At 33.2% G+C, this 8,601-nt stretch overlaps 1 protein-coding gene across 1 annotated transcript in view; it reads left to right on the top strand.

Annotated features, from left to right (window-relative positions):
• The window catches only part of LOC106876285 (neurogenic protein big brain-like), a 429,470-nt gene that overhangs the window by 387,961 nt on the left and 32,908 nt on the right, over positions 1 to 8,601 (top strand). The gene's annotated exons all lie outside the window — the stretch shown is intronic.

Here is an 8,601-nt window from a genome sequence, read left to right as displayed (position 1 = left end):
TTCTTGTGTATTCGGGATCTACCATGCAAAACATCGAACTCCTGTTGAAGTTTGACTGACATTTCAAATCTCAAGAAGATCCTATTCTCAATGAAATACTTCGGCACATAAACACACATTCGCACTAACTCATGTACACAGATTCTGGCAAACACACATTTATTCACAAATGACCACACCAATACACATACAATGAAACACCGAAAGTAACGAGAAGTATCTCATACCAGAAAAGCTTAACATTTAAATTAATACATCTGCCAAGCACAGTAATATATATGTGTGTGTGTGTGTGTGTGTGTGTGTGTGTGTGTGTGTACGTAGTGTGTGGGTGTGGATGTTCGTGCGTATCCTTTTTGTCCCGCCAAAATTATTCATTCTGTATTATAGTTTACATAATTCTTATCATTAGTTTAGTTTTTGAAAGAACGGTGTTTGATACAATTTCCTTCTTTTTAGGGAAGAAAATCGTTAAGAAATCTTGTGCGCAATAAGAACTAAAGTAATTAAACTGTGAACTATAAACTCATGCTGACTTTTTACGCGTTTCTTGGCATAAATCATGAATGAATATAATTTTTAATGTATATTTGAACATTTGAATCACTGACAGTTTTGGTGGCATTGGCTCACCAGTGGTTATTAAAATAATAGTTGGAGAAATCTTTAACAATTTAATAAAACAATTTAATAAAGAAGATTTATTGTTTTAGTCTCAATAATATATTAAAACAATTTGTATGAAACTTCCTATAATATTTAATTCTCTTTGGATCCAATCCTTCAAAATATTTTCAATAAAAGTTTAATTATTCTTACTATACAAGTCTATATCAAATATATGGAATATATGTTATGTCGATGAATTTATTAAATAATAGTTCATTCTATTTTCTTTAAACTGCTATCACTTTTGCCGGAATACATGTACTAGTGTGTATAAGCGCATACAAACACCACATATGTATATATATGTATGTATGTGTATGTGTGTGTGTTTATGTCTATCTATCTATATATCGTGTCGCATGATGACGGGATATTTTATTTGTAATATTTGTAATTCATTTGTAGTAAATGTGCCATTTGTTTCAGCTGTATTTTAAATGTGCACAAGCAGAATATATTATAAAATTCATTAGAAATTTTATGTGTCAACGCCTACGCTGTGGCAAGTAAACTAATGCAAAGTCTTGTAGCTATCTCCTTTGCAGATGAGAAAGATGAGGAAATTATTCTGCCATGTTTCGAACCTAGTTGGGCTTCCTTTCGCTCTTGTGGTTCTTGCAATTTTATATTAACTCCACAAATGACACAAAAATGTATCTATTTCCTGTTCTTGTAGTTCTTTTCTTTTAATCTTTTACTTGCTTCAGTCATTTGACAGCAGCCATGCTGGAGCACCGCCTTGAGCAATTTTAGTCGAACAAATCGACCCCAGGACTTATTTCTTAAGTCTAGTACTTATTCTTTCATACCTCTTTGCTGAACTGCCAATGTACGACCGGTTGTCAAGCGGTGATGGGGTAACCGACACAGACACACAAACAGACAGACACCCAAACAGACAGACATACACATACGACAGGCTTGTTTCAGTTTCCCTGTACCACATCCACTCACAAGGCTTTCGTCGGCCTGAGGCTACAGTAGAAATCATTTGCCCAAGGTACCACGCATTGTGACTGACCTCGGAACCATGCGGTTAAGAAGCAAGCTTCTTACCACAAGGTCACGCCTGCGCCTGTTTTCATTTAGCCTTCAAGTCATTCCTAGGTGAAACAATCTTTGATCAATAGTATTCAATCTTGATTCTTCCATCAATCTGTGGGTATGTATGACTACATTATTTCAAATGCATCCTTCTTTAAGAGGTTAAGTCTTTATTTGATGGACAATCGGTCACTGTTTCTAACAAGTGAGCGACCATGTTGCATCTTCCTCATTTGCTAGATTTCTACTTCTGTTTCATTATTGCAAGCGCGCATACAGATAGACATCCCACTCCGTATGCAGTTTATATAGAGCTATTCAGAAGTATCACTAATAGAAACTCACACTTGTCGATCTAAATCAATACGCACAGAAGACAAGCAAGAAGCGGAATTAAATGTTTAATTCTAAGATAGAGACGGGGGACGGTAAGAAGTAATAGTATATGTGTTCTCCGTTCAATAGTACTTCGTTATTTTCATTTTCAGCCAACTCTCTTTACATAGGTCAGTGGTTAGCGTCAAAATTAATTTCTAGAATATTCACTGTAATTGAAGTATGATTCATTTGTTTCACTATCAATTATCGATATCCCCCTACCATATCTTTGAAGCTATCTTTAGTCGAAATGTCAAGCACTGAAGTACGAATGTTTTTATCCTGCTCTTTCTTCATCGATATGGTTACACTTTCGTAGTTCTTCTGGTTTTTCATTACTGTTGTTGTTGTTGTTATTATTATTATTATTATTATTATTATTATTATTATTATTATCATCATCATCATCATCATCATCATCATTATTATTATTATTATTATTATTATTATTATTATTATTATTATTATTATTATTATGCCCTTGAGGCAAAAAGAATGCATTATAATTATTATTATTATTTTAATTTTAGAACTTAAAGTATTTTTTACATTAAAAAAAAAATTATAAGCTAATGTATTTTGTTGTAATTTTTTTCTTTTCTCTAGTTATTTTTTTTTGTCTTGTTTTAGTCATTTCATTTCAAATTATTGAATATCTTAAATTACTAATTAGTTATATACTTTTTTAATGAAAAATAAGATGAAAAATGGTGGGTGAATAGTGAAATGAGTAATTTAATTTCTGAAATCTTAATAATAACAATAGCAATAATAATAACAATAACAACAACAATACTATCAATAAAAGAATATTGTTTCGAAATTTTTAAAAACTTCTTTTCATGTTTTAGTCGATCATATTATGTTTAAGGCAATAACTATTTAGAATTTTATAATGTAATCTACGATCAACTGGAAAAAAAAGAAATAAAATAGGAAAATACGTGTTAATTTTATTTATTCATATTTTTTTGTTTGTTCGAAGTTTTTCCATTTTTTTGCGTAGCAATTAATATTTAACATTACTCTTTGTTACGGGATGGCATGCTTCTACAGCTTAATGTTTGCCACATACCAGATAACAAGCGTTATTATACAGAATGCAACAAATACCCACAAGGGGTTATTATTATTATCATTATCATTATTGTTATTATTATTATTATTATTATTATTATTATTATTATTATTATTATTATTATTATTATTATTTCATTAAATGCCGATGTAAACAATAGCATCATCAGGTTCTTTAACATAGATTCAAAAGGACCATGTATGCTTCACTAACAGCTCGGATGACTTAAAATAAAACAGAAAACCTATAACAGAAACAATAATCTTTAATTCATGTAAAGAAGCATCGCAATTTTGCCATGCAGAAAATGTATAAACATAGCATGCCAGAGCTCCCTAGTTCCTATGGCGTTTCAAAGTCATTGTAAAAAACAGTTATGTGGCGTAGTTTTGAAATGCAGCAAATGTCTAAAAGTATTACGCCACAGATGTATTTTTGAAACGTCATAGCTGCTTGGAGAAGGTTGTATATTGCTAAGAACCAATTGCTTAAGTATAAGGATGTCAGAAATGTTGGACAACACATGAGCAGTGCGGCAATGTGTTGTCCATGGTTTGATTTGAAAAGGGTTGTGAGATTCAGTAGTGTTCACTGACTAACTCGATCAATGATGGTGATAGCGAGGCTAGATACAAATATGTATAGTTATTGTGTTTGTTGTATAGAGTTTCTAGTTCTCTTTGAACATTAACCAATCAATATCCTTCTTAGCCACTTACACGGTCATATGTTCGAAGTAATGAGCCAAGAAGAGATTCTATGCAGTTGTTCGACTTGGTAGTCATTCCTTCTACTATGGGTACGATGCCTGAAATTTGGATGGAGGAGCTAGTGATTTACATCAATCATAGTACTCATCTGGTACTTACTTTATCGACCTCTTTCATCAAAGAATGAAAGGCTAAGTCGACCTCGGTGGAATTTGAATTCAGAACGTAAAAGCAGTTGAACTACCGCTAAGCACTCTGTCTAGGGTACTAATGGTCCAACCAACTTGCTGCCTTCAACTTGCTAATAATAGCAGCCAAATGTCCCTCATATCAAACTCTTCCAACTTGAAAAGTAGGAAGAATATATTGGTTTATAATCTTAAAATCATATGCATGATAATAAAAGATTACGGTTGGAACGTGTTCCATCATAAATCTCCCCAATCAGATCTCGGCTAAGTTGATGTTCTGATGCTTCAAAATGAAATAATATCTATATGTGTTACATAAACGCAATTAAATGATTTAGTTGTTTGACTTTTTATTAATTAGTTGTATTCATTTTGCTAAGCTGTCCGGAAAGACCTTTCAATCAGAAACTTAATCAGAACTATAATTAACCCAAACAGAATTTAAATAATGATAGATTGCAGTGAGATTTCAATGACAATCTAATTTCATATTCATACTATGAAAAATGTTATCTAACAGAAATTTCGATAGGTAGATGGAGAGAAAGGTAAAAGATAGTGAGCGAAAGAGTTGCAAATAACGTGTTAGATATCCACTTAACTCAATGTAGTGGGTAATTTCGTTTCATTTTCACAGCGATGTACGTCTTTGAAGTTCAGCCACCTTACGTAACAAACTAAGTTTTATTTCAAGGACACTGGTAATATAATTCTAGACCAAACTGTAGATAATACACTAGAAATTTTGTTTTTTTGCTACTTTCTTCCTATTGTCTGCGTGTGTCAATTCTGTTATTTTCTTTTGTAATGTTTATGTAAATGACAACAGGCTCTGTTTTATCAGTTGCCTGTTGTCTCTGCATTCATGTCTCTCTGTTTATTCATCATCAGTAAAGCACAATTAGTTTTTTTTCTAAGAACAATCTATCAAATTTACCAATTCTAAGTGTCGTATGTGGATTTTTAAGATCTGTGAGTAGATGAGACAACTGAATATTCTCATTTTCATTTTGTTCTTCACTTTTCGGTATAAATCACAAGAAGTGTTTCTTTGCTGAGAAAATGTAATTGCTGTTAAATGAAGGTCTAGTAGGGAGTTAATGCATATTATTACTAGGAATGTAATCCAAGTAATACCGAAGGTAACTGTTCATAAAAAATGAGCTGCGTTAGCATAGTGGAGTAGTTTATCGATTTCTGAACCATTAATCTAATTAGGGTTACGTCACTTTTTAAGTTTAGTACGGGTGCTCTTCTATAGTGGTAAACACCTGTTCAGCCGATTCAAAATAACACCAGAAATTTTAAATTTTAAGTTAATTCCTTCCAAATACATATACTTAGATCTCCAGCATTTGCATTCAGACTGAAATTTGGAGTGTCCTGGAAACCAGTGGCATTCATCGGGCTACTTTGTTCTAAGATAAAGAGAAACGGTTTTTGTTGTGACCCAACATCGTACGACCAAGTGATTGGATCCACCTGCATAGAATATATAAAATGATTTGATTTCACTACCCCAGGCTCATTAATCATATATTGAGACAATCATTGTCGACTAACTTGCAACTGGGAGGTGTGGCAATAAAATAAGTTAAGAATCTTCGCATGTACACAACAATGACAATTACTGCGCGAACTATCGATCAATCTTTTGATTACCAGTCAGTCACCATATCAATACGCCACAGCAGTATGTCATATCAATAAACTCAGCGTTAATCATATTCGAAGACAGACTTAGGCATCGATTTGTACCATTTCCCTACTAATTGATTGAGAAATTGGTTTCGCCAAGTGAGTTTCGTGATTTTTGTTTGGGACATAGTAATTGCCGAGGTACTGATACCCAAAGATAATCTCATGATCTTGGCAGCACTCCGTTCCAGTGGTAGTTGGCCAACGTGGAGCGGTAGACATACATCTATCACAGAAGAGACTGTAAACGGCATGCGGAAGTTTCATCCAGCAGTCGATAGACAACGTCTATGACAAATCTGATTTTTTTCAAGTTTAGTTAGCATTCTATAGGAAACTTACTGAATGTTGTTTGGTTATGCTTTAGAAAAATAGCTTTCTAGGTAAACCGTTATTTGTATTGAGAAAGACATGGGCGACACAACATCCTGTATACATACGTCTATAATCCGAAGGTTTTTGACGCATCATAATCGTCATCATCGCATCATCGTCATCGTCGTCTTCGTTGTCGCATCATCTTTGCTATCGTCATTGTTACAGCCATTGCTGTCATCGTCATTGAATTTGTAAAACATCAGTCTAGATGTCTAATTGTATATATAGTTCCGTCTCTTCTTTAGGTTCTTAATTCAACTATGCGAAATCTTTGTCGTTCACTCGTGTAGAGTGAATAAAAAATATTTCTGGTGGTTGACTCGGATAGACTATGTATATATATATATATATCCGTGTTCCTCATAACCTTTTTCGTTCTAGGTCTAATGTTAAAATTTTAAAATCATGAATCATTGGGATAGCTGAAACTGTAAGTTATAGTAAATATGTCAGCGTTTAGTGTCAGTTGTTGTTTCTCTATTCAAATTTCCCCAAAGTAGATTTTGCCTCTTTGACCACAAGAAATCGATAAAAGATTTTTATCAATTATTGGTGATGGTCTTGAAGTTGTTTAGCCACATATCAGCTTTGATTGAGCATGCCTTCTATCAAAAGCATTACAGAAGTTACTACTCCATCTTTTGTCGGGCGTAATGTACTCCCGACTACACCATTCATTGCGTTATTTTTGAAAATTGATATGATGCAATAACATAAGGAAGGTTTGGTGTTATTCCTGCTTCTAAAAGTTCCCTCGTTCACTCATAAAATTACCAGTAATAAAACAGGGAAAAAGAAAATGAATTCTACCTATTACCAATAGATATGTGCCTAGACACTACTACTACTACTACTACTACTACTACTACTACTACTACTACTACTACTACTACTACTACTACTATAGTTATTATTGATATTTTCGATAATTTACAGAATTTGTAGGAGCAGGCATTGACAACCACAGAATGACAGAATAGTAATAAACCTTCTACTGTATCATTTGCTGGCATGAGTAAGATTTTGCTGTATTAATGCTATTGTTTGTAATAAAATACAACCAACTACATACATATTTATATATATAGACACTCGTAAATGGATATATGTATGCATATTTCCCCTACACACGCACTCACACACACACACATACACTCACTCATACACACACATATAGACTCATACATAAATATATCTGTATATAAGCGTACTTCACAGATTTCCACACGTGTAGAATACCTAGATATTTATTATAGAAATTTGTCGCAAACGTCTATAGGTGACAATATAATTTAGTCCACCTGAGATATTTAACAACTTAAAACTTTACTGATATATAAAACATGAAGTTTCTTTTCATATACACCATTATTTTGATTCATAGACTCGTCTTTGGGGTTTAATAAAGAAAATGTTTCTGATATTTCTAACTTAAGTCTATTGACAGCGGCTGAATTGAAGTAGAGCTAAAACTTGCAGCTTTGGAAATTGATGTCTGGCGCATTATTTTTTTTTATAGAATAGGAGTAAAGATAATATCCCTGAGATATTAATGTATAGTCTAATGCCTTACATACTTAGCCATCTGTGCGTTATATATATTTTTTTGTTGTTGTTTAGCCTCAGATCATCCCTGATCAATTAAACCTTTGAGCAACAAGATTTACTTGTCCATAATAATCTCATCTCCCTCTTTTCAGTCAGTGTGTCTAGAAATACATGATTCAGTGAGTTTTAGACACACTAAGCAATAACTGAGAGAATTTTTGCGTCCTTTTTTAACAAGTCATGTGGATTTCATGGAACTCACTCTTTGACTTGGTTGTGTTTCTGTAATTTCGATAATTATTATTATAGTCCATACACTTCTCACCTAACGTCACGACGTGTATACTCAGTCAGAAGAACTACCTGGGATAGAATGAGTTATGTATGCTGATACTTTTACAGGTAACGTTAGCAAAAACTGGATTGATTATATTGAAATCTGAGCAACTTTAGAACAAAATCTACCGTTATAATTGAACATTTAGAACATTTCAAAAAAAGATTTCACACGAAACTAGTAACATTTATCAGGTTTTAGAAAAATATAGCTATAAACCCCATATCAATAACTGGTGACTTTTAGATAAGGGACCAATTTATACGTGATTAAATACTATCTGCAGTTGTTGCAGCCTAGAAAGTCTATCTTGAACCAAGAAATTACATTATTGATTAAGCACACAAAATTAAATATTCCATGCTCTGCCAAACGTAGGTACGTACTTAAAAATTACAAAGCTGTATGAAGCTATCACATTTACTTTTATATGTCCTACACACACACACAAACACACACACACACACACACACGCACACACGCACACACGCACACACGCACACACGCACACACGCACACACGCACACACACACACACACACACACACACACACACCTATGAATATGTAGA

Source organism: Octopus bimaculoides, chromosome 3 (assembly GCF_001194135.2).
Source record: "Octopus bimaculoides isolate UCB-OBI-ISO-001 chromosome 3, ASM119413v2, whole genome shotgun sequence".
Taxonomy (NCBI): domain Eukaryota; kingdom Metazoa; phylum Mollusca; class Cephalopoda; order Octopoda; family Octopodidae; genus Octopus; species Octopus bimaculoides.
This window is presented reverse-complemented; position numbering and strand designations above follow the sequence as displayed.